General features: G+C 41.4%; 1 protein-coding gene across 11 annotated transcripts in view; it reads left to right on the top strand.

Moving 5' to 3' along the window:
* Positions 1 to 26,589, top strand: part of EPS8 (epidermal growth factor receptor pathway substrate 8) — a 139,986-nt gene that overhangs the window by 19,471 nt on the left and 93,926 nt on the right. For 6 of the 11 annotated variants that reach the window (XM_054840450.1, XM_054840469.1, XM_054840432.1 and 3 more), the window contains exon 2: positions 15,438 to 15,589. The exons of 1 other annotated variant lie outside the window; for it this stretch is intronic. The gene's annotated coding sequence lies outside the window, so the exon portion shown is untranslated. Of the gene's footprint in view, positions 1 to 15,437; positions 15,644 to 19,823; positions 20,100 to 26,589 lie in introns of those variants that run through there. 4 more of the 11 variants (XM_054840440.1, XM_054840459.1, XM_054840483.1 and 1 more) reach the window with 4 other exon arrangements.

Genomic DNA, 26,589 nt, shown 5'->3' with positions numbered 1-26,589 from the left:
GGACTGTTAGGAACTATTGTGTAAATGTTTTTACGTTACCTAGTAAGAGTAATTCCCTCCTCTTTGATTTTTATGCTTTTTTGCCCAGCTCTAATCAAGAGAGGCTTGTTTTTTAAGATGCAGGCATCTCCCACATGCAAGAATGTGATGGCTGCTCTCTTTCTTCTTCTGTGTAAGATGTTCTTTCTTATTTTGGGTGATGTTTTACCACTTATTCTGTGGTAGGGCCGTGGGCCAACCCTGTCGGTGCCCCCAGGCACTCAACGGAGTAGAGCACAGGCTGGATCACAGATGATGGGGTGGGTGCCTCTCCGAGCTCGCAGCTGGATTGAATTATGGTGTTGGGTTTGTGTTTCTTTACAGTCTATCTGAGGGGTATGGCACCATCTGCGAGCTGTTGGTAGACAGCAGCAAGTCTCACATTCTGGAGTACGTTTGGGTGAGAGAGAAGAGAGGCTGGGAGGGGCAGCAACCTCCGTTGTAGGTGTACTTCATGTCCACATTCAGTCGAGATGTGCCCAGACTAACTGATAATGCCAAAAATTCTTTGTAAGAGTCTTTCTCACCGTGGTCAGATCCCGCTAGCTTCCTACATTCAACTTTTGTAGGCTTTTTGCTAGGTATGTTGGGACATCTGTAAATATTTATTCAGTTCCTGCTGGTAGCTTCCTATTGCCTACTTCTCATCATCAATTTATTTGCAGCATTGAGTGGTGCCTATGTGGTAAAAAATAAAGAACAAATGGATTTTTTTGAGCCCAAACTGCCTTTGGCCCCTGCTCGTGGTGCGGTTTCTATGACTTTGTAATAAGTAAGAGACCATTTTCCTAATTCAGGGGATGGAAAACTCCATAGCTTCCATTTGTCAGGATATTGTGAGGTCGTTCTTCCCTTCCCCCCCCCGCCCCCCCCCATCTGTTCAAGAAGCACAGGAGATAATCTAGTTCTTAACCAATACTGCCAGTTCCTCTTTGCCCTTGGAGAATGTTCCTCTACAGATTTTGGGGGTGATTTTTGTTTTGTTTTGGTGTAGGGTTTTTTGGTTGGGTTTTTTTTGTTGGTTTTTGGGGGGGGGGTTTTGAGCCAGTTTTAGTAAACAAGTTAAACTTGCTCCAGGCTAGAGATACAAAGAAATTTAGGGTGGTGACCTGAGATCTTATGCTGAGACATGTTTGCAGACCAGTTCTATTACCAACTTGGAAGCCATAGGTAATTTGTTTTCTCTGTAAGTGTTCCTGAAGAGGAGGGAAGCGGAAAGTATTTCAAAAAACAAAGCTCGTAGTCAGCTTTCTGCCTTTCCTGGAGGTGGAGGAGAGGGAGTTATTGTGCATGTCCTCTTTTATGATCTTTGATAGTTAGGAGTGGGGTAATATTTCACATAGTTATAATTAGAAATGTTGTTGATGCTTTGCATCTCAGTCCTGCCTTGAATGCAAATAACCATTCATTTAGGTAGAACAGGTGTAGTTTATACTCCCGGGACACTGATTGAGAATAACTATGTAAGGCCATAGATATTTCCCTTCCCCAATGCAAATTTAGCAGGAGACATTTGCTCAGCCCCTCAACCCCCTCCTTGTTCTGTAATCTTGCTTAACCTGGAACATAATGGAGTGAAACATGGGGTTTGTAACAGCTTACAAAGCTGGGGGCGGGAAAGTATGGACTCTTTAATATTAATTTTTTCTTCCTTGTTGGGTACACGCTAAGCAGACTGCTCCTGCGTCTGCTGCTCTGTCCCAGTGTTTGCGCTGGGAAGCGCTCAGCGGGGCTTCATGGCTCGGATGAGAAGTTCTCCGTTGGGCTGTGACAGAGAAATGTGATTTTTCAGCACTGGTTTTGCAAGGAGATTCACAACGAAAATAATACTTTAAAATCACAAAAGATTTGCCGATTTTTAAAAAAAACAATATGCCAAGCGAAAGTTAGATTTTTAGGAACTGTCTAAGCATTGATACATGGGGAAATTATTAATTTCTTGCTTGGCTAGAGGACTGCCAGCTTTCACACTGTCAAGAAGAATTCACCTGTAACCTGAATAACACATAATCATGTCTCACTGGAACTTAAAAATATGATTTACAGGGCTGACAGGCTCTTTGTTGTACCAGCATTGTGTGATTGTAGTGCAAACAAAAATGCACTTCAAGTACCTAGAAAAGAATTAGACTGAAAACTATGTCATGTTTTTAATTCTGTGAATTGTTATGTCTCTGAGTAAGTCTCGTATGCAAAACATTTTTGCTTCCCTCAGGAAGACAGGTGATTAAACATAATATTGTCATTTTCCTGTTGCTGCAGTATTTTTGCAGCCCAGTAATAAGCATTTCTTTTTTTAATCCACCTGTGTCCACTGTGTTTGGTTTTGCCCACTGAAAGCAGTCTTCATTTCTGGCAGCTTCATGTAAATCAGTAGCATTTTGGGGACAAAGCTTTGCTGTGCTGTTGCTACTCACTGCAGGAACAGGCAGGAGGTATTTAAATCCCCAGCTGCATGTTGACAACGCTGCGGCGAAAACTTTTTTTCTGGGTCTCTTCAGCAGCCATGCCACCATTGCCGGTATCAGTATAAATGGTTAAAGTGGTTAAAAAATGAACCAAGTAACTTAAACTCCCATTTCTATAATTATATCATCTTCCTGTCTAGTTTTCTCAAGAGAATTTGTTCTAATGTTGTTTACAGTCTGTGGAATATATTAATCGCACAACTTTCACAAGGGTAGATCGGGGGATCTTGTGAAGTCACTGGCCCAGCATCGCTACTAAGCAAATATTTGCTAGGTTAATTTATGAATGCTATAGAAGATAAAGCTATTACAGACAAGTACTTCGGTGTTTTTACGTCGTAGGTGGACTGTGTCATCTCTCAGTGGAGCAGCTACCTTAGTCTCAAGTAGAAGATGATGTGCACAGACAATGCCTTATCTTCATTCTGCTGCTGTACTCGAAGTCATCCTGCAGCTACATTAATTTCCTATAAGGAAAGATTTAGAACTTCAAAATCCTGGCCTGAGTGTCGTTCTTCTGAAGTAACTTAATAAATGGGCATGTAGCCTTGCATTCTCGTGGTTTGTTGAGGTCCTGAGGCAATATTTAGCGTAACAGAATAAGCAGTGCTCCAGTTAACACAATCATCTCTTATGCAGGGAGATGCATTTATGCCTTTCAAGACAAAGAACCTTTTCACTATACGTCCAGCTATTATCCTGTTAATTCTTTGCAGAGAATTGCCACATCTTTGTTTTCCTTTGGGCGGGGAAAGAGTTTAGCATGTTCTCACTGAAGGGCCCAGAGTTTGAAGCTACAACACTTACATGAGGATTAACTTTCTTAAGGACTTGAGGGTCCCCATGGAGTTGCCTGAGCCCATGAATCAAAGATTGAATTTTCAGCTTAATATATTAGTTATGTTTGTCCAATTCCTAGAGGGCCAGTAAATCAAATTAATCTTAATTAAATTTAGGCCTGTGATAGGATGGGAAAAAAAAAATCGTAATATTGTAGAGTTTAAAGCTTGAAAGGATCATTAGACAAGCAGACTGTTAATTTTTCTGGTTAAAATTGAAATACATTTTAAGTTCACATTTCTGTAAATACATTTTAACTTAATCATTTTCAGACTGTAGTTAGATTTTCAGTAATGCTCCAACTGCTGTGCTTTTGTCTTCATGGGAAGAGTATTCTTCTGACCAGTCGGTTCAAAGCTCATTTTATAAGCCCATCTTGTCGTGCTAAACCTGTAAATTGTTTTGATCACATTTGCAACTTTAGTAGTAATATTAATATTACAAACAAAATTCCTATAGTGGATGTTTCCATATGCTAGAAAGGGACAAAGCTAAAAGTGATAAAGATGGTAGCCACTTATATGTGTGGGTTTTGTATGTATTCTTAAGTTGACTTAAATCTTCCATTTAAGTCCTGCTCTAGGAATCCTTAGATATGTGAGGCCACGCAGAATTACTTAATCTTCTGAGGATGCCTGCATTTTAATAAAACAGATGTCAGTTTTGCATCTCTAGGTCTATTGATTGTTTCTGAGGAAAATTGCTATTTTGATTTAAATCCAGTAGAAACTTTTAAAAAATACTTCTCTTCATCAGGCCAATATTGCCCTCTTTCAAAACAAGAAGGCATCTCTCCACTTCTGTTTCTGAAGGGCATATTTAGTGTTCTTTCATATCTTTTTTTTTTTTTTTTATGTCTCATAAGAAAATTTGTGCACAAATAGGCATCTCCAGGTTTCAATGCTCCAGCACTGTGAGAGACGGTATTAGTTTTGGTCTTTCTTCTAGAACCATTCTAGTTGTGAGCTGTCATTTACTTCTTCTCTTGGCCCGTTTCTTCATTCGTCTTGTTTTAAAACAATTCCTAGAAGCTTGCAGCAGTTTTGCACAGGGTGTACTTGGTGTAATCCACTGACATAATTTATATATTTCACAGGACTGTGTCCTAGCTGGGCAACCTGAAGTACATGGTTTATGTTTGGGGTTTTTTTGCGGCGTGGCGTGCCACTGACAGCAGTGTTTTTAGCCTCCTGGGAAACGACGCTGTTTCCTCCTGAGAATGATCTTGATGCATCAGAAGGTTTCTCTGTCTTTTTTTCCTTGTGCATCACCCACGTGCATCCTTCCTTTATTTTAGCAGTCTTCATTTCATTCTGGCAAACAGGAGGAGACTGTGGATTTATTATTAAACTCTAATAACGGTGCACAAATTGTTTTGAAGGTAAAGACAAACAACACTGCTTGGGCTATGTAAATAATGCAATGGGTTACCTGACATACTGGAGAGGCTTCTAGAGTTTCTCACCTCATCACATCTCCTGCAAACAATTGGTAAAGGTCGGTTTCCAGTTAGGCTCATAGCTGTTACTTTCTTCATTAGGATTAAAAAGGGGTATCCGTCTTCTCTGGTTGTTGTAACATTCCAAAGAAAAGAAACTTGTTGGAGAGTTACCAGATTTTTTTCTCTTTCTTTGCTTTAACGTGTTTCGCTGTAACAGAGGTTGAGAGGTTTGCGGAGCACCCAGGCACTCCCCTTGCTTTTGGTAGGCTTCTGAGCAGGTCACTGAGCCCAATTCTGTGAATAAGTTGTGCTGTGGTTTATTAGACTGTCTAATAAATTGCAGTGATACAGTTGTTAACATTTAATTAAAATCCCAACATACACAGCCATTCTGTATTCACAGGCAAACCTGTCTGTTTAGTAAGAGCTTAAGACTGGGCCCTTGCTGGCTTGGTCACAGCTTCCCCCACATCAGCTGAGCTGTGTTCTTGCTTCTACTACCAGAGAAATCTCATTCCCTTACTGGAAACAGGCAGCTTCTGTTTAGTATACATTTGTCATCCTCTGCAGATCTTGAGGCTGCAGAATTGTCCTACTCCGTGGGATATATTGCAAGATTTCTGCTCTGCGAAAGGAGAGAGATGGTGAGGAAGAGAAGAAATGAAAGGTGTTGTGCCGAGGAGCTTCCCGGGTTTGCACTAAACCTGCCCTGAACACAGCAAAAGCTTTGTCCTTTTGTTCCAAGCCTGGTAATACACATGTATGAGATGCATTTTGTGGGACCCATGTTGTCAGCATTTCCATTACAACCTCCATTCTTAACTTTTGTATCTTGCTCCTGAGTTTATTGCTCCATGCAAAAATGTGGCATAACCTCTTTCAGCATACAGTGAACACTATTTTATCCACATTTTCCTTGCATTTGTTAACCAGTTTGGAGGTTTGTTTTGTTGGGGTTTTTTTGATTCAGCACCATGAATGTGATATTTTTATGGCCACAATTGCAAGTCTAAAAGTAGCTTTGAATCATTAAAATAACAAGGCAATGAACATTATTTTAAATGGTTAGAGCAGATTTCTGGTTTTATTTATCTATTTTCCCCAGTAGAATTCTGGTGGTAAGATTAAAATGATGAAACATTGGATTAGGAACTGTTTGTTCAGAGGGATTTTGTGTCTGAGTGTGTAAAGCATTGGTAATGATAATACATGACTTTATGCAGTGAACAAAAACAAACACAATTAAAATACTGTGTTGATACTGGCAAGGCAAATTTTTAGGCGCTCTTGAGAAACTTAATGGGCTGGCTTTCCTCTAGCTTTCACGGTTTTTGCTTCTGGATGGGGTGCATAAAAGTCCCTTTTGATCATGTAGCTCTCTAATGTCCTTATTCTGGCTGTGTGGCTCTGAATTTGCCTAGCCGTGTTGCTTTAGGTTAGGTGTTTTGGGCATAATTGCCAAGTAAAAATAGTGTGGAAATACAAGGGCTATGCAGAAAGGTTAATTTAGAGCCAGGGAACAGTGTCCATGTAACTATGGTGGGGGGTTTTTTTTGTGTTTTCCTCCAGTTTGCAGGGAGGTTGGGCTTTTTGTGTGTTTGCTTTTATGTATGATCAGTTAGCCCAGGATTAGGGGTTTTGTTTGTGGTGTAAATTCTGCTCTTGGCCTAAAATGAAGGTTAATTACACTTCTGTACTTATATGTGCCACATTGCAGGATCAGCACCTTATTAGTAAGGCAAATAAAAGCACAGATGAGATGATATAAGAAAGTCAAAAAGAAACCGGGATCAAGGACAAACACTCTCGTTCCAAAAATTACAAAACAGCGGAAGAGAGATGCTTAGAAAAGTTGGAAGGTGGCACATTAAATATTTAAACATGAGAACTTCCTTTTTGTACACCCTTAACTTGTAGAAGGGCATTACTGCAAGACGTTACTAAAAACATTACCTTTTAATAGGCTTCAATAAAATAAACATTGGCAAGAAAACCTTTATAGAGATAAGTAGTGGGTTTTGTTGTTCTTTGGTTTTTTTAAGAAGTGGGACCTTTTAGAAAGCTGATTCCCTAGCTCAGGCTTGGGAGTAGCTGGGTAGAAATTGATTAAAGGAATATTACTTTATAGTTGTCCATCGTAGGGCTCCTTATGAGTACTTGGCCATCAATGGTGCCAAGTCATCACCTGCAGGAAAGAGAGGTAGGGGACCTTGTCTTACAGCAGAGGAACCGTTGTATTTGATATTCTTTTGTAGGATCTGAGGAGAAAATATATTGAGCCCAAGGTCTCCAGAAATCCCTGCCTTTCAGGGTATTGAGAGCTCTGTCCTGGCCAGAGTGCTGCTCCAGACTCGATTGCTCCTAGTTTGTGTGCTGGCGCAATGGGAGCTAACAAGAGAAGAAGTAAACTGGTAGTGATAAGTACTATAAAAATATGTCTTGTTGTTTGAATCTGGTTTTTATGGGAATTAGTGGTTATGCTGTATTGGGTGCATTGCACTTTCTTTTGAAGGAACAGAGTGGCCCCAAGAAAATTGCCACCTTGTGCTTATTGCAGAGTAGGCAGACTATTAGGTTCCTGATTCTTCTTTTGACAAAATAACAAGTCGCTTTTTTCATTAGACATGATAGCCTGAAAACAGGCTTGCCTTCCCCCCCACCCCAACTGCATTACTAGAATAATAAAAGTATTACAAACCTTGCTTTTCATAGTTGCATTGATTTTTAGGATGATTTAACTTGGAACGCGATACAATGAAGGACATTAAATTCTGATAAACCATTAATTCATGAAGTAGAGGTCATATAGAAAATAATAATGAGTTCAAAGACTGTGGTCAGTACCAGCGATGGAGTAGAAGAAAAAAGATCATTAGCTGCTGAGTTGCGTGACAGGTTGCTTTGAGTTAGAGCAGAAGCTTTATTACGTTGATGGGCCATATCAGAAGAGACTGGAAAACATCACTTACGGTTCAGTGCTTTGACCCCAGTGGACTAGATGAGCTCTAACATCAGTGATTCTAATCAGCAATAAATGTAAAGGCGTAGTTAAGAAATGATATTTGAGAAAATGGGGAGGTGAAATGAAAATCATGGCATCCAGATGTCTTGATACTGCGCCTATTTGTGATTCCCAGGGAAAGGATAGCACGTACTGATGAAGAGTATCTGGCTGTATTATTGAGTATAAAAAACGTGGCTTGATGTGCTTGAGTGTGGAAAAAAATTATATGAGCTGGATAGAAGTTTTAGGTGTTTCGGAGGCCATGTCTATGGTGTGCTTTATCTTCTCTTGAGATAAAAAATTAATGAATCCAAGTTTTGATATAGCTTGGAAGCGACTTCTGACTATGGCATGATGGGGAATCTCCTCCTGCTCCTCAGCTACAGAGAGAAAATTATCAGCACTAAAACTGATTTATTACCACAGCCTGTGTTTAAAATAACTTTTATTACCATAGTGGCCATAATGTGGTGGAATTCTGTAGGTGTATTGATGTGGAAACCTCTGTGGTTTTATTTGTAGAAGTGATTTCAAAAGGCTGCCTGACTTTTGTGCTTTCCTTGATAAACAGAAAAGATTCAAGATCTTCCTGATGATGCAGTTTTCCAGTGTGCTAAGAGTTATGAAGGGTCAGCTTCAGAAAGGACTAATAACTGCACAGTTTTAAATTTATACAGCCAGAACCAAATGTTCAGTCTTTCACCTTTTGGTCATGAGTTTTCTTCTTAACTATTTACTTACTGACTGATCCTTCGTGCTGCTTCCCCATCCATCTCCTTGTGAAGGGATTACCTTTTTTCCAGCTTACTTCCTCCACATCTCTAGAGGTCTGTCAAGACAAATGAGCTATAATAAATTTAAACAAGGCAAGATTAGCAAACTTTCTAAATAAGTTTATTTGTTACATTTCAATATGAATATTGGGCACTTTGCGTAGCACGCTTTGCCTTTCTGAAGAAATAAGAGGAACTTGACTTTTCAGGCTATAGCGGGACAGTTGCCTGGATTGTTTCAGCCCTGGTTTTACAAGAGGCTAGGAGAGGAAGGACTTGATAGCAAGCAGCTGGGAAAGTTCATTTTCTTTGCTACAGAGGACAGCAGACATCTTGGGAGGCTCTAGTGCTGAGATATGTGAAGGACGAATGTTGTTTCACCCCAGTCCATGCATATTCTCTTCGTTTCCCCATTTCTGTGGAATGTCATCATCTGTTGTCTTTTTTTTTTTCGCCTTTGCTGAACAGGAAAACTAACCAAAAAAGGTCGGCTAGAAGAACTAGTGCAGGTACTTTTCACGGTGTAGTTTCTGCCGCTCTGAGCACCTGTGGCAAACAACATCCCCTTCTAAGCCAGTACTAGGGTGAAAGAAAATTAAATGTCTTTGGGTGGTGCAGGGGGAATGCAAACTGTCTGCGTGGTGAATAGGGATACGATGAGTGTTTTTTGCCGCAAGAAAATACCTGTAAATCGTCGGGTCCCATCAAATGTGGTAAGTCTGGGAATCAAGGGCTGAGCAGCTCTGCTCTGAACACGCTTCGGAGCAACTAGAAAGACAGCTTCCCCTTCTCGTGCCCCCTGCTCCTTTCCAAAAAACCAAGTTATTTTTCTCGCTGCTTTTTCCAATACCACATGTGATGCTTCCCACACATCTTTTCAGCTGCATACAGCCCTTGTCAAAGGTCTGAGAGTCGATGTAGTTTTTAAGAGTGTTCACAACCTTGCGATCTCCCTTCACAGGAGTGGGAGGGGAATTTATACTCGAGCCGCTAACATCCATGTGTCTGTTTCCCACTGCGATACCCTCCATGCACGTCCTTTTAAAGCTTGTAGTGGTATTTGAAGACAATAATCTAATCTTCCTGAATAATATGCTGCTCTCAGTTTTGTTTGCTTACCGCGCGCATGTATCTGAAGAGATAGATTTGTCTTCTGTAGCGCTAACAAGAAATCCTGGGTCTGTTGAAATGTAAGACTGACTGCCTATTGACTTCAGAAAGGCAGAAGCTCAATCACGTGAGTCTTTTAGCAATAGTTTCTCTTTAATTGAAAAAAAGGATAATTTTAGGAATGCTACCAAGTTATGCATCTCTGGTAGGAAGTCTAAGGGTTTATATATTAATATATCTGCCACTTTAACTTCTACACACTCAAGTTTAGAAGTGGACCCAAGTCAAATATATGAGAACAACTTTTATAAAACCTGAGATTAATATAAGTTGTTTCCTATTTCAAAATAAAACAAACTAAAAATGGCAGTGATTGGTTATCAAATGAATAAACCTGATCCTTGCAGAGCGTGAAACCTAAACATTGTGGCAGGAAGAACCTAAAAGTAAAAGTAAAACAGATTTCATTGTTCGTCCTGCAAGAAGCTGAAGCTGGGAAAAAGGTAAAAGTAAACAAGGAAACAGTGACAAGTAAATAACCACTAATATCATCTAACAGTGAACTGTTAGTAAAACAAGTCTGGCATGAATGTACAGAACCAAGGAAGGTATAAGAATTCAAAGGGCAATAATAATAATAAAACCTATAACTATTTTGAACTTCTGCAGCTATGAAGATGTACAAATTTTACAAATCTGACTCAGACTTAGGAAACTTTGTATCAATATAAGTAACATGAACTATGTTTTGCAGATCTATTGTCCTTCCATCAGGTTTCTCTCTTTTTTTTTTTTTAATATCCTTCCCAGTTCTGGGGGTTATTTTATGGGTCTATTTAGGATGACTCTTCTGCAGTGGGATTGTAGTGCAGCATTTTGAAATGATATTGTTGAATATAATCTTTTAAGAAACGTCTGACTGGTATAGGAATCGTGTGGAGGTTTCCATCTGTTTTGGCATTCTACCTGTTTCAGGCAAACTGATGCAGCATCTTAGCCCATGAGACTGTGAGAAGAGATGGGCGTTTGTGTGGCAAATATGATAAATATGCCTGTGGTACATTGGTGGGAAAAACTGTACTTCTAGTGGTTCTGGAAGTAGTTTTGCATTGTATGTTTTGTGAAATGAGGTTTTCTATTAGTCAAGAAACTTTCACAAACATACATGTAAACAGAACTGTTGTAGAGTTAGACATCAATGCATTTTTTTGAGGGCTCAGTGTTCTCACGTGGTGTGGAAGGGGTGTGTGTGTATATATATTTTAAATCCATTATGATTTCCAAACAAGCTTTACAGAAACATCGCACTAAATGACATGTTGTCTCTTTTGACCTTACCACTAATGCTTTTCTCTTTGCCTTGCAAAGAAGCTTTTCCCTGTGGACTTACCCATCAGCTCCTGAAAGGCAAAAGGAGGTAAAAGCTAAGCTGAAGTTGGGATTGTTTTTGTTTGTTGTGTTGGTGGGACTTTTTTTTTTTTTCTAGAAGACATATATGACTGATTTAGGAACAAAACATTACGTTAAATAAAGTGGTATTTGATGACTTCAAGTTCTTTTTCCTGTGCTGCTTTGCCATATCAACATGCTCTATCTCTTACCTCCACATTCTCAAGCCCTGCTGGTGTGCATCAGGAGACTAACATTTAAAAAAAAAAAAGATGAAGAAAAGTCTTGATTACAGCTGCTTAGAATGCTATTGAAGAAATGGTTTAAAAGGCAATGGCCCAAACCCAACCCATTCCAGGCTATTATTCCTAATTTCACAGAGCATCAGTGGTTCTAGATCTGTTCAGGTGGCCAGTTCCACTCGCTTTGAAGGGTGTGACTGTGCTGTTTCAAGACAAGGCTGTGCCAAATTAATTTTTTTCATTATTTTTTTTTTATTTAATTAAGTAAGTCTGGGCAGGCCACGCTTGCTTGGATTAAATACAAGCAAAAAGAAAACTCACATTGGTTCAGGAAGTTTGTTTTGTGGTTCTTTGGAAAAGAACATTCTGTCCCCTCTTTGCAAAACCAATACAAACAGTCTCTTGGCACAGGCACTGTTCTTTGTAGATACCTTACTTTAAATTATCTCTTGGTTATTTTGCAAGATTGAGTATTGTATTTCCTATTTCCTGGATAAATTCTGCCTTGTATAATTGTGCTTTCACTTTGTAAGTCACATCTGCAGAGGTAGTTGGGCAATAAGATTAAATCTTCTAAACACTATTTGAGATCTGTTGATGGAAGTTACTGAATAATAGAAATGATGATTATAAATTGTAGGATAGTAAATGTTGTTTATAAGATAGCACTTTTTCAGAAGTGGTTATATCTCATTGTAGAAATGATTATGTAAATATGGGTTGTGTGATTGTCGGTGTTACCGAAAAAGAGCTGGAGAAGTACAGAGTAGCATTAAAACATCCAGAACTGTGAGGGATTATTCGTTATTGGGTAGTTGAGGAATTGTGTGCGAGCGTTGTAGATGGATGTCCTTTTCACTTTTGTTTAACTTTTTTTTTTTTTAAAGGATATTATTAAGCTGCTCTGAGTTATTGTAGGAGTACTGAGGACAATGCATTTCACGTGCTTATATTAAGCATTTCTCACATGTGAGAATCTGCCGTGAGTTGCTGGAGTTACGAATAAGAGCAGGGAAAGAAATGTGTGCTGTGCAACCTTTATCAAACAGGGAGCAATCTCTAGTGCCCTCTTTTGATAATATAATCAGTGGAACCAATTAGGGGAGGATCTTAAGTGATGTTGATAGGTTACTGGACTGATTTTTCAAGTGGCCATAACTCCTACTGACTTGGGCCCTTACTAGAAGGGAAATGAAAGATGTCTTGTACCTTGTAGGAGGCAGTCCTACTTGTAGTAAGTAATATTCCCAGAGAATGATAAAAGCAGAACAAATCTCTGCTGTAACAGCTTGAAGTCAGCTGAGGTTTATCCATGCATTCAGAGGTAATTTTTGAGAAGGAGCGGAATTTTTTATTATAAAAAAGAAAACACGCTGAAAAACCCCAACCGTGCGAACTTTCCATTTCCATACATTTAAATCCAAAGACTAAAGTGTTTTGATTGTCACGTCTGTCTTATCTTTCTAGCAAAGCCTTTTTCCTATAATTAAAAGGGCATCAATTTTTCTAATTGATGCCAAATCCAATCCAAGCCACCCACACAATTATTTCAACCTTCCCTCCCCCTCCCATCATTATCTGATATTTTGTTTGCACAGTCATTATTCATTAACTGTGTTCATGTCCAGGGCTGCAAACAGTAAAATCACATTAGCAAGGAGGAGCTCTGAGACTCACCAGTGAAATCTGTTTTTTCCTTTTCTCTTTTACATTGGCTTTCAGATGAGAATCCCAAAACCTGTCACAAATTGTGGAGATAAGGAGCTTGGAAGCAGTGAGTGTGCTAGTGTTTCATACTTTCTTTAGTTCTTCCATACCTCTGAGAAGAATTAAATTTTGTGTAAGAAGCTACTGAGATCACAAGTTACTGTTGGAAAAGGTGTAGTCTGTCCTCTTTTTTACATACATACATATACATATATATGTGTGTGTATACGTATGCATGCAGGCAAGCCTATTCCCCTGTCTCAGACCTTTATAGATGACCCTGTTTTATTTAGAGGTCACTTTTGAGCATGTGCCTTTATCCTCTTTGGCATATCCTCAGGTGGCTGTGTCTGCCCCCTTGCCCTTTTGAGAGACAGAGACCTACACACGAAGGTCTCGTGATTGTTCCCAAAGGCTTTTTGGTCTGTCGCTTTTTCAACATTTGACCTTGGTTCCTCTGCGATCAATGGCAAACCTCTCACCTCACACTGACCCAGGGTACTGGCAAGCATTGAATGTGCAACTAACCATACCTGGCTCTCAGAGTGCTCCTCAGCACTTGCACTCGTATTTTATGAAGACGACTGTCACCTTTATCCGTGTTTTGCAAGGGACAAAATCGACATGGAGGGGTGGAGGGTCTTGCCCAAGGCCAGTGAACTGGGAAAGGCCGAGGCTCGTGGCTGGGAAATGAGGTATGGATGGAAGGCAGCCCGTGCTGCCTTAATGTGGTGTGCCCACGTGTTGTCCTTTCTTCAGCCTGGGGTTCCCGGTCAGCAAACCATTAATTGCCTGTCTCCCCTTGAAATGTTAGAATTTTAAGGTATTGACAGAATTAGGTGATTAACAGATAAACCACCACTGTAATCTGGTCATATTAATAAGCAACTTGATAAGGTTCGGTACATACGCTAGCTCAATATACTATTTCCTATATTAATATGCTACTACTGGATCAATTCAGTTTGACTGAATTGACCTATCGCCACTTGCCCTGTTACTGGATTGACTTGTTACTGCTTCTTCCTAATTCTGTTGCTGTATCAAATCGATCTGTCCTTTTTAATTATTTTTAATTGGATTTATTGTGAAATGGAAAACATCACTGCAGGGCTGGCCCTGTAAGGGAGGGGGAATGGAACCTCTCATAGAAGTCACAGAATTGGGATACTGTCAAAATCATGTCTCAAAGACACTCATAAAAATACACAACTGTAAACAGAGCAGGTTTGGTAAAATTTAAAGGACCGTTCAGCCCCTGGGATGGTGCAGCTACGAAGGTGGAAGTGACTTGTATGTACAGCCAGGTTAGAACACAGTGTTGGATATGACTAAAGAAATTAAATAGAAAAGGATTAAGCTTGTCTGAACTCTTGAATGTCAGATTCAAAATTGAGGAGTGGCAAAAATTTGAGGAGAATATGGGAGAATACAATAATTGTCACCTTTAAAAAAAAAAAAAAAGTTACACCATTTGCTGTCTCCTTCCTCTGACTTTTGTCTTTGTTTTCACCTTATTCTTCCTTTTCTGCATCCTCCTTCTCCGCTGGTTTGTGGGGAGTTTTTTGAGCTGTCCCCAGTTTCTCTCGCTACAAGCAGGTTTTGTCCCGTCTCTCTCCCATTCGGGCCACGCTGGGCTGCTGGTGCCTTGTGAGGGCCACACTGGGCTGCTGGTGCCTTGTGAGGGCCGCGCTGGGCTGCTGGTGCCTTGTGAGGGCCACGCTGGGCTGCTGGTGCCTTGTGAGGGCTACGCTGGGCTGCTGGTGCCTTTTGAGGGCCACGCTGGGCTGCTGGTGCCTTGTGGGAGCCACCCTGGGCTGCTGGTGCCTTTTGAGGGCCACGCTGGGCTGCTGGTGCCTTTTGAGGGCCATGCTGGGCTGCTGGTGCCTTTTGAGGGCCATGCTGGGCTGCTGGTGCCTTGTGAGGGCCACCCTGGGCTGCTTGCCCTCAGCCACGGGACAGGGGTGTGAGGTGAGGAAGGGGCTCCACTCACACCAACACCTCCATCCTCGTGCTTGATTTTACAAAATGCGTCTACGAACGTGCTATGCTCTCGTTCCCGTTGGGTTTGCAACCTTCTCAGCTCTGCTGAGCCTGTCGGGTGCACGGCTCTGTAAACTCCTCACCCCACCCTGAGGAGGGATCCAGCCCCAAACTGTGCTTGAAAGCAGGGTTTTGGGTGGAAGTTGTCCCGGTATCCTGGCTACGAGGTTCCCGTCAGCTGTACGGAGGAGTTCTTTTTGATATTGCTGGTATTTAGAAAGTTCCCGTGTTTGAGAGTAGCGGATGAACTCTAATCAGAAGTGTACTTCTCTCTCTCATACAGCAAGGGAAATCCCAGTTTAAGAAGTCAGAGCATATCAAGATTGCATAATGCGCAGTGGAATTGCATAGCTGAGCCTGTTTCTTTTCTATCTTTTCCAGTGATTTGTCCTGTTGGGCAGCTGCCTTCTGAGTGACTCTGGAGAGATGCCAGCCACTTGAGCTGCATCAAGCAGCGGCAGGGACAGCATCTACCCGGGCTGAAGTTTTAATCCCAGGCGCTTGACGGTAGCACAAGTCGTCACCGGTGAGCTGTACGTAAGCGCAGCTTCTCTCTCTTTTTAACAACTGGCACCTTGTAGCAAACTGTAAGTTTCTGGATGCAAAGGCTTGCCTACTTTGCTTGTTTTTCCCAGAGGGTGATTGATGAGCTTAGAGAAAATGAGGGTGATCCAGGTTACCAGCTAGTCTTAGGAAATCCTTACTATTTGTTTGTATGTTTATGGATTATTTTTTCCTCTCCCTCCACTGAATGAGTAACATCCTGGTCAGGCCAAACTTCAAATCTATAGCAGTTGGTGTGCTATACTAGACAATATCACCGTGCCTTTTTAATCAGAGGAGGTTTTATGCCCTCTGCCTTAGCGCTTCATAGCCTGGAAATACAAGCTGTGGGGCTCTGATAACAGAAGTAGTGACTGGCTGCTGTCAGCAGGAGGATGATTAAAAATGTGTGTGTGTATGTGTGTGTGCACGCACGCGTGCTTGTTCACTCCCTTTCCAGCTGAATAGAAAATGAAACTCCCCAAAGCCTTTTATGTAAGTGCATGGGGTTTTGGGTTTTGGTTTTTTTTTCCCGTTTAAATCTGTGTGGCTGTGCGCAGATGAACTTCACCCCCAGCTTCCTTTTGAAGATGCTTTGTAAAGAAAAGAGTGAGCTTGTTTTGACCTCCAAAGTGCGATCCTGTCTTCAGTTCAATACTAGACATACCCTCTCTGGAGAAGATAATAGCTAGCAATATTTTTTTTTTTTTTTTTTGAGAAGGTGGTTTCCAGTCACTTTCTCCCATCTGTGATTTTCCTTGATAAAACAATGGCAATCTGCTTCTTCCAGCAGCTGAAATGCTGTGATTCTGTGACAGCAAATGTGTGGAGTGCTGCCTTGCACCTTGTAACACCCTGCTTTATTTAAGACACTGTCATGCTGGGCTGACTGCTGTCTTCCCAAGAGTGTTGCACCAAGGAATTATTGATGAGATGCAGCCTGGTCTGCAAAGCACACATTCGCTATTAAAAACAACATATGTGCCCTTAGCTATTGCTAATCATTTCAACAGCTCTGTGAAATTTGGGGGAAGTAGCCCCTCTGTACATGGATAGAGTCCCGTTACAGCATCGGCACGGCACAGCTGAGCATCAGATACTGAATCTTCCCATGGATATCAGAGTTGAAGATTGATGCTTTAAGCAGAACTGCTTTAAGTTATCTTCTTGAGAAAGTAGAAGGAGCCTCCTGTAAGGATGGGTGCAGGAAGGGCAATACACATCCTGGGCTCTTGTCTGGCTCTTTCAGGCTTTTACCATGCTGTTAAGAGCGCTTGTTGGAATATTTGGACAAAAACCTGGAGGCCAGTGCCTAACTGAGCTGTACGTGCTAACTTGATTAGCAGCAGAGTTAGAAAATTACTCTGGCCTGAAAAATTATGAGGATAATTCTGGCTTTATGCTGGAGGAGGCAAAGGCAGAACAAGGAACTGAAGTACATTATTTCAAGGTCCACTGGTCTATTAAACCAGGCTAAAACAAGTAGTTTTTAATTAATGGAAAGTTTGGAAATGCAAATTTGGTGCTATTGTTGAGTGTCCATCATATTTTTGCAAGTTGGAAGGTACCTGTCCTTAAGTTCCCCTCATTCTCATTACTGCTGCTCTTCCCACTTCAGTTCAAGCGTAACAGCTGCTATCTTGGGAACCGCTGAAGGTAGATGTAGTTCCTTTATACTGCTTGAGAACTCTGAACCCCAGCACTTAAATAATACAACAACTTTAGTGCTAACTCCAGCAGCTTTGGAGGAGAAAGGTTTTGAAACTGTTGCAATTGATTTTCTGGGTATGTAGAAATAGAGAAAGCAAGGCAGTAATGGAAGTGATTTTTTATTTATTTACTTAAAATCATTATCGCTTGGGTAGGTGCACTTTTTTCACCAGTAAGTATTTTCAATTATTAGAAGTTAGAGTCCACAGATTTTCTAGAAGCCTAATAATTTCATGTAGATAAATTTGTTCTCTTACAGTGGAAGCATGTCTATGTCTTGGTCAGGAAGGTCCCAAATTTAAGACTAGTTGTTGTCTGTTGTATCTGTGGTCCCAGTCTGACTCACAAGCTTGAATGCCAACGTGGGGGAGAAGGCAAAAACCTTTGCTCCCCTGTAGCATGGGCGGGAAAGCATCTCCACATGGAGAGACTTCTTTTGAAACCCAAGATCATCAGGAAGGTGCGTTGAAAATTCACTGCACAAATAAAGATTGAGGCAGCCAACGCCTGCTTATCATGTCAAGTAGTGATTACGCTGTGACGTAAATCACCTTGTGCTATGAATACATCCAATTTGCTGGGTTTGCCTATGGCTGCGCTTAAGAAATGTGTGTGAGCTCAAATGCAGGTTTTTTTCTATTTCTGAGAGTGCTGTAGTAATAGAGCATAAAGCGTCAAGTCCAGCTTACATGGAGAGTGTCCCGCACTTGGGGTTAGATGGCATTTTGCCCTTTGCTTTCAGTCCTGGCTCTGTTGCTTTTTGCTACCTGCAAATGCAGTGTGCTCTTTTGAAACTGCACTTTGAATCTTTATCTGTAACCTGAATTTTCTCATACATTTTTTTTATTGATCCTTTTTTTTACATTTCTAGTTCCTCTTAATTATAGGCATCCTTTGGTGTCCGAGCAGTGTTACACCAAAGTGACTGGCTAATACAAACATTGCAGACTCAGGTAAATGAACCTCCTGCCCCAGGTGTTTGTTTATGTTGCTGGGATGCTGAAACACACGAACAGAAATTGCAAACCATCATAAGCCTGCAAATGATTAATGGTCAGCTGTCAATGATTCTTCTGAAACTTAAGAAAAATGTTAGATTAAGCAGTTGATATAAATCAAACCACTCTTTTGCTAGCATACATTTTGTTTAGATCCATGGAATCACTGAAGTTAGATGGGTATTTCTGGTGGTTTCACTACAGCAAAATTAACTTATTTCTTGATGGGAGTAAATGGGACTTAACCTTTGAGACCGTGTTATCTGCTGCAATCACCTGTGTTCTCCATTTAAAAAATAAATTTCATAGGAACAATTGGGGTTTTTCAATCCTGTATTTCAAAACACATTGTTACCCTATCTTTTAAATCCTGAAGATAGGGAGGGCATTCTCACATCAAGACCTGGCTGCTCAGATGGGGGATTTGCTTTTGGAGAAATAAGAGAAATCTGGACAATTCGAGTGTTGTCATTGTGTGTGGTGTGGCTGGTGATGCCCACGTGCCCCGCTCTGCAGGCGAAGGATCAGTGTCATGAACGAGAGCCGCATTGCTCACCGAGTGTTGACAGGTTGTCATTACATACAGTGTTTTTTCCTCCTGGCCTGTAGCTGAAAATGTTTAGAAATGATCATAATCTCTTTCCTCAAGTGACTTGGGGAAGTGTTGGGGTTTGTTCGTTCCGGATTTAGGGAGAGAAGAGACACTCTGCTTTTCATTTGTGCTGAGTTTGCTATTATTTTACTGTCTCAGTTGGATTTTCTTAACGTATCCAAAATCATGAAGCTCCCGCAGCATGAAAGAGGATGTGAAGAAAAGGAGCGGTGAGGGGAGAGGCGGGGAGGAATGGCAGTTAAACAGGTTGGGGTTTTTCCTGGGTTTAGGTGGGGTGTTTATTTTACAGCAGCTATTCCCGGTACGTAGGGGAGAGTGCAGGAAGGTGAGGTGACGGTGGGTACGTGTAAGAGAGTATGGCGTTTGCTCAGCCACGCGGCAAGAAGGAATTGCACGTCGGCCAGTTCTTCTCTGTCCTTTTAACTGGGGCTATAGAAGAATATTTTTACCTAATGCGTAAGTATGGCCGTTCCCTGCTCTGGGCACGCATGCTGGGCTGCTGAAAATTAATTTCGTAAATGAGATCCAATGACATAAACACAAACCCAAGCAAACAAGCCCCCTGAAGGGTGCAGGCGGAGAGCACCCTTCATCCTCTGTCATCAGAGGAACACGGCTGTTTGAATTGGCTTCCACCTTTGTTTTGAGAGGTTGCTGTGGTGATGAATAACCTTTGCGGAGGGTGTGTGAGCAAGAGTGCGTGCGTGCCTTGGTTCTTGCGTATAAAACAATGCTGCTGTGTGCACGGCTTTTCACCCCCGCATCAGAGCATATATCTGGCAATAGCCAGCTGCTCCCCAAAATCAGTTAAATAACAAAACTGTTGTCTTGGAGCTAATTATTGACATAATGTTAATCTACTGATCACTTTCTTCCATTGCTTTCATACTAGCTAGCAGGAGACTGGGTGATGGCAAAGCAGCAGCTTTTTTCCACTACACGGAAGGGGAGTTGGAGAGTAGCTGATACGCTTTATTTGCGCGAGCTTGTGACACCGAGTTTTGTCTCGTTACCTGGGCCTGAGGAAGGGTAGGTGATAGAGAAATAGACTGACAAAGGTATTCAGTAGAAGGAAAGAGGGAAATGCTGTTATCTGAGAGGGCTTCCTTGTTTTTTTCTTCTACCATTACAAAGATTACATTTTCTATACGGAGGAACAATCCTGGGGACCGCCTGTGGGTTAGTATTGTTTATTTTACTCTCCATTTATCAATAAGGGTTACAACAAGTTATTATTAACTTACTACAACTCAAAATAGATGAGTGTGCTTTTCATACTAAGATGCAAAAATCTGATGTAACGACTGCATATTGATACAAAAGTGACTGTGAAAATTAGAATATATATGTACGGATATTCCACATGAGACTTACATGCTTTCTTCAGGAAGTCACACTGGTACAAGCATAGCTTGATGGTACAGTTGTCTGAAGATGTTATAAATATCACTTCTAGGTAAAGAAATGCCTTCAAGAAAGTCTTGGAAACTTATATTTGTTTCCCCTCCCCGCTAGAAAACCCTAGCGAGGGTTGGCAAGAATGAACGATCACCTGAGGCAGCTCGCGTAGAATTTTGTTGCCTGCACGTTACCCTCGTTCCCAAGGTCTGTGGAGCTGCCCCATACAGAACTTGTGGGAAGTACTCTGGAAAAAACTGGGTCACTCAGAGATGATCCAGTGGCCATGACAAATACAGTCAAGTTTAAAATGTCTACTTTTGCTGCATAATTCCTGAACTTAAAACAAAAACAAAAAACCCAAGTGTGAATTACTCAGTTCTGTGTCAGCTCCCCATCTCTTCAGAGACCATCATAATTGGTGGTTTCATTTGTGAGCCTACATACTTTGAAGGTTGTCTTGTTCTTGACTGCAGCCATACCGAAGGATCAAAGAGGAATATGAAAATGTTTTAAAAGCGGCAAGGCCTCTCGCAGTATTTAAAGCGCAGGAGGCGAAGGCAGAGTGCATGGCCCCCTTGCACAACTGACGGGACGTTTTGCTGAGTTAGAGCAGTTGGGGAAATAACCTCCTCTCCCTCCAGCAGTTTGCTGAGGTTTGTCATCTTGAAGTTTTCCCCAGCACACTTCAAACACGCTGTCAGCTCCCTTTAGTGGCTCACTTAGTTAAAATCACCTTCAGTAAGGAGTATTTAATTACGTCGTCTTCTTACCTTGTTCAGGCTCCCCTCCAGGATTTTTGAGAATCTGGGGAATGCTGCTAATAGAGTGGAGCCAGCATTTACAGGAATAAATTAATAGCAGCACTATAGCTATGCTTTTTACATCTGACACATTCTCCAAGGCTAACACCGCACCTCCCGTACTTCTTCAAATTCATTTGTTCCGTTTCAGTTCAGTCTTTTGAAATATTTTGTGATGAATGAGTTCACTTTGCAAGCCGGTGATCAGCAGCAGCTGTTCATAGTCATGCTTTAAATTGAATCCATCTGTCAGTGGGCTCTTTAAAGTGCAAGTTTCACATTGTCAGGAGACCTGATTACATCAGAGCAGTATCTGGGTGCTGTTTGCCAAAAAGAAAAGAAACAATCAAAACGAAGTGTGCTCGGATGGGCTCTGGGATACCCTTGTAGTTTCATCTGTAGAGCTGTGATTTAGCCCGCTGAGAGGAGAGCAAAGTGCCTACAAGCAGTACTTTCGCACTCATGTGCAGAGGGATGTTCAGACATAGGCTGAAATTAGGAGATGACCTGCAGTAAGCTTTGTAGAAACCATATGCAATGCTTGCTGCTGGTTTTTTAATCCTGACCCTTTGACGAACTTCATCACCAGCTCTTTACATTTTTGGCTGTAGCATTGGGGCAGATTAATGTTTTTCAGAGGATGAGCTGAAGAGGAAAAGACATGTCTTGTTCAAATCAGCAAAAGGAGACAACACTGCTTTTTTTTTTTTTTTTTTTGCCCCAGTACACACGCATCATTTCTTATTTTCATTTGTAACTAGAGGAGAGTGAAATATGTCACAAACTGCATTTAAGGCAACATTTGAGAGCAACAAATGGCCATTTTCTGACTGCATTAATTGTTCTCATAATTTTATGTGAAAGCTTTGGTCCGTAACATTCTCTGTAAATTACATACTGGATATGGAAACCAGCCTGCAGTTCATTGGTCTTATCCACAGGTAACTTCTCCTGTTTTCCTTCTTCCCAGTTTGTTCCTCACCAAGACTTCTGCGGGAGGATTGGGCTTGTGCTGGGGTGTGTGTATAGCTCTATGGAAAAGCATTTCTTACCAGCAGAAGCTTATTCACTGGAATATTGCGTGTTTACCCAAGTATACAATTTTCATTATATCATTTCACTTCAGGAAAGAAAACCTTCCTTGGAGGAGCAGAACAATGGTACAGCCTCCTTTGCCACTGCAAAACTCTTATTTCTATAGTAGGAGGGCCGTATTTTATTTCTAGGCTCAGCCGTGGTCTCCAACCGCAGAGACTACCCTTTGTCGGCGGTCGGATAAACGTTGTCTCGGCAGCCCGCGTCGCCCGCGGCAGCGGGAGGCGTCACGCCGTGGGTGAGGTCTGACCACGTTCCTCTGCCATAAACTTCTCCGTCTCTTTTCTGCCGTTGCATTCTGCAAGCGTTGCTGCTCAACGGTGCAGCGGCATCGCTGCTGCGTTCCTAGTGCCGCGCCAAGCCCGCACTTTAATTAACACTAAATTCAGCGCTGGCAGAAGCATAGAGAAGGAGGGAAAAAAAAACCCAAAACAACAAAACAGAACACCCAGACTGGCTTTGTGAACTTGTATTTTATGTCAGTGGAAGCTAGTACAGTGTCTTTGAAATGAAGTGTCATATGGTAGGAGGAGAACCTCTTAGCTTTAACATATAGGAAGCAGCAGTGTGTATACTAGAGCCTGTTATTGCTGTGTACCTGATAAATACAGACGATTTTTTTTTTTTATTTAATGGAGACTCATTAACGTGTTCCACATGGAGATGGTGAGAATTGCACATTGAGTGAAGAGATTGATTGATGTTGGCTTGTGTTAAGAAAATATGGCTGACAGAAGGAGTCGATACATGCTCTTTTTTTCTATAGAGTGCATTGTTTTTCTTGCATGTGTTTAATCAGGGAACTTAGCAGGGGAATGCCATTGCTTAATAGCTGACAGTATCTTGTTATCTTCCTTTAAAATACTTAATAGAGTTAAAATACAGTTATTAAGACCTGGCATTCATTCGAACACCCGCTTGGGACTTTGGATTATGTACATGCAGTATCTGTAAATTAGCTGCAGACACAGAGTAAGTATTCAGTCCTTCACCGTTTAACCTAACAAGCAGTAAAAGCTGTGCACCAGCGAGCACGTGAAAAGCCTTGTTCTGCAAACCCATAGACGGATGTGTCCCTCCTCGCTGGGAACGCTCAGGCCTCTGAAAACTGCTGGCTTCTGATTTCAACTTTTCCAGCTTCACGAGTTGGGCCTGAACGGAGAGATCTGGCAGGAGAGGAAAGAGGAAAACTCTTCTTTCCCTTCCCACGTAGAGAAATGGAGGCGAACATGGAGAGCACGCTGAAAAGGACGGGCCTCCCGCGTCGGGAGGAGCTGTGCGGTGCGGCGTCTCCGTGAAGAAGCTCGGGGGGTGTCTGTGGGCAGCATCAGCCCGCCGGGCTCCCCTGTCCTTCCCCGGTGCGGACAGGCAGGGTGTGCCCAGCCCACCGCTGCGGGGGGCTGTGAGGAGGCTGCATTCATTTCTGAGAGGGTTATGAATGGAATTCTCAGTGCCTTGTCTGGACTCTACTGATCACTAAGGATGAAATGATTAATTTTGAAAACCAGGTTCTATTCCTTTGGCTTTTAGAACTGTCTTAAAAAAAAAAAAAAATCAGCTTTTTGGCACGATAGTGTGGTTTAAGCAGAAAAGCTGATTGGTGTTTGGGTACTCCGTACCTTTAGTTTCTCACCTGAAACTAGATGAATAATGTATTGTGTGAATATCTGTGACTGAATACAGGTTTAATGTTTATATTGCTGAGATAAATTCATAGCATGTGCAGTATGATTAGCACTGTGTAAAATTTTAATTTTTTTCTAATTTTCATGAGTAGCTGTGACTAACATTCTAGTATCTGGTTTAATTTTTATTAAGCGTGCACAGATACCTTGTTTCTGGAAAGGCAGAGCAGAGAACAGGGTAAGGAACAGACAGCGCTGACTGAAGAGTTTTGTAATCTCTGTTACTCGCTGCAGTTCTTGGTGAAGGTCTGAAACTGTAATGGTTGAGCCAATAAGGATGTGATAATTAGTAAAACATTTTGAAATTGCTAGCAACCCAATTTTCATGTCGTATATCTTAGTAGGTAATCCTATGTCGGCATTATTACAATTCCTCACTTTATATTGTAGATCTTACAGCAGAAGCTGAAATATTCTTCGCTATCATTTGGAGATGGATAATTCTTCCATTTTATTTATTCTATAATATAATAATATAATATAATAATATATTCTATATGAATTTGATTTATAGAAAATATAAAACTATGAAAATGTTTACTATAATATATTGTTGCCAATATCTTTACCTACAAGATTTCTTCTTAATGCAGTTTAGGTTATAAATGGAGAGTTTACTTTTTTTGGAATTCCTTTCAGTAAATGAGGTGGAATAGAGCCCGCTATAAGCCATGCAGAATTTCTTACTGACTGCATCTGGGAAGATTTGTTTAGAGGGAAAAGTCAAAGGCTGCTCTGTGCTATTTATTCTCAGACACTATTCCCTGAAAACACGGTAGAGCAGTGTGCTGTGTAAGCAAATAGCATCCCTCATGTGGTAGCAAGGAGCTGAAGGTTACATTTGTTTCCAAATGTAAGTACCCAAAATTAAGTACACTGTGGATATTTGGTTACCAAATTTATTTACCTGTAGCCAATTTACTTTCATCTCCTCCAAAGTCAAACACTAAATATCCAGCTGAAGCTGTTGGTGCTTGTGGTGCGTGCGTGTGTTTTAGAGACTCAAACCCGCCTGCGTTTCCTCTGTACCAACCGTCTGCTTTCTTGCATTTTGGGGCGGTACATCTTAAGTAACTAGGTAGCTGCCTTAGGAATTATCTGTTGTTTTCTTCTAAGGAGAGGAGCGCAGGCTCGTCGCAGTCGGCGTCATGCCGCTCGCTGCTGGTCTCCGCTTTGCAGTTGCTCACCGAAATGCACGTACTAGTCAGTAAGAGAGGGCAGGGGCGGCTGAATCGTACTCTGCAATTTCAAAAAATAGCCACTTTCCTGCTGTCATAACTTACATTTCACTCCTCAGTTGCTCTACAGTTAGGTCAAGGCGAAGCTGCAATACTGGCTTTTGTGGCACAGGCCACTCTGTTGGAAGCTGGGTACGTGGCGAGGCATCATACTTATTAGCAAGCTCCTAATATCCACCCGATTTCCTCCCTGTCGGTGTTCTTTCTGCAGCTTAATCAAGAGCCCTTGCTAACGTGCCATAGCTCTTACACAGGTCGTGCAACATGTGCCTCGTGTAACACAGGGCTGCATCTATGTTTTATCTTCTATGGCTAAATAGCATCTGGGACAAAGAGGAGACTGCTGTGCTACTTTCTTGGTAGACTTAATTGCTGATAAATAGGGATCTGATTCAGCTTACACAGTATTGATATGTCCCTATCAAATGGTGTTGAGTAGGGTTACATGCTTCCCAGAGAGCTTCAGGAACCTGTGAACTTTGAGGAAGGTGCGGCTGGTGGCAACTAATAATTGCTGTAATAGAGCTGAAGTGCAGAAAAATATGGTCTGTATAGCAAATAAGGAAATACAAGTTCCTTCTGTGAAAAGAAGGAATAAAGTTCAGGATACTGGCAAGACATTGATACACCTGTATGGTTTTATAACATTGAACCGCAAGCACCAGTTGAAGGTTTTGATTTTTAAAGAGGAAGGGTATCATTCTTACTTCTGTTTCCATGCTGATCCCTCTGTGGGCTGAGGAAGGGACTTTCTCTGTCTGAAATCCTTAATGAAGGTCACAAAGATCACTTGCTTTATTTTGTGGTCAACCATGCAGCGTTGGCTGCTGACAGATGCAAAATATTAAAGCAGATGGGTCAAACATGTGACTCATTGTGGTTGTATATTGCAAAGATGGGCTCATTTTTTTCTTATTTCTTGTCCTGTTGCTTTTCTCATTTAAATAAAACTGTTGTTTCTTTTCTTCTTCTGTGATTTTTTTCTTATAGTTCTTACTAATCTTTTCTCTATGCTTTAAAAAAAAAAAAAAAAAAGCGCCCAGAATATTTCTTCTATGGGTGCTAAATTGTTTCTCATTCTTCTTATTCTTGTTTGGAGGCGGCCCAAAGAAATCCAGACCAGCACTCTTTCTACTTATTATTGTTACTTGTCTTAAAACCAAAACAGAGTGGAAAAAATACCCTTTCTACCATGTGACCATTTAGAAAAGCAGCGTCTCCTTTGACTCTTCCCTTCTGTTTCAGTGGATATTGATAAACAGTTGTGACCGATGTGGATAATGCCCAGGGAGCTGCATGTTTGTTTTCATTTTGCTGTGTCCGGGACAGTGACAAAGTTGACTTTGAGATCAAGAATTTCTTGGCAGCTTAATTAAAGATCCTGTTGACTTTTACCTCGACTGCCTTTCACCCATCCTTACGGCAATGCGCGGAAAAAGCCCTTTGCCAG

Source organism: Grus americana, chromosome 1, assembly GCF_028858705.1.
Source record: "Grus americana isolate bGruAme1 chromosome 1, bGruAme1.mat, whole genome shotgun sequence".
Classification (NCBI taxonomy): Eukaryota; Metazoa; Chordata; class Aves; order Gruiformes; family Gruidae; genus Grus; species Grus americana.
This window is presented reverse-complemented; position numbering and strand designations above follow the sequence as displayed.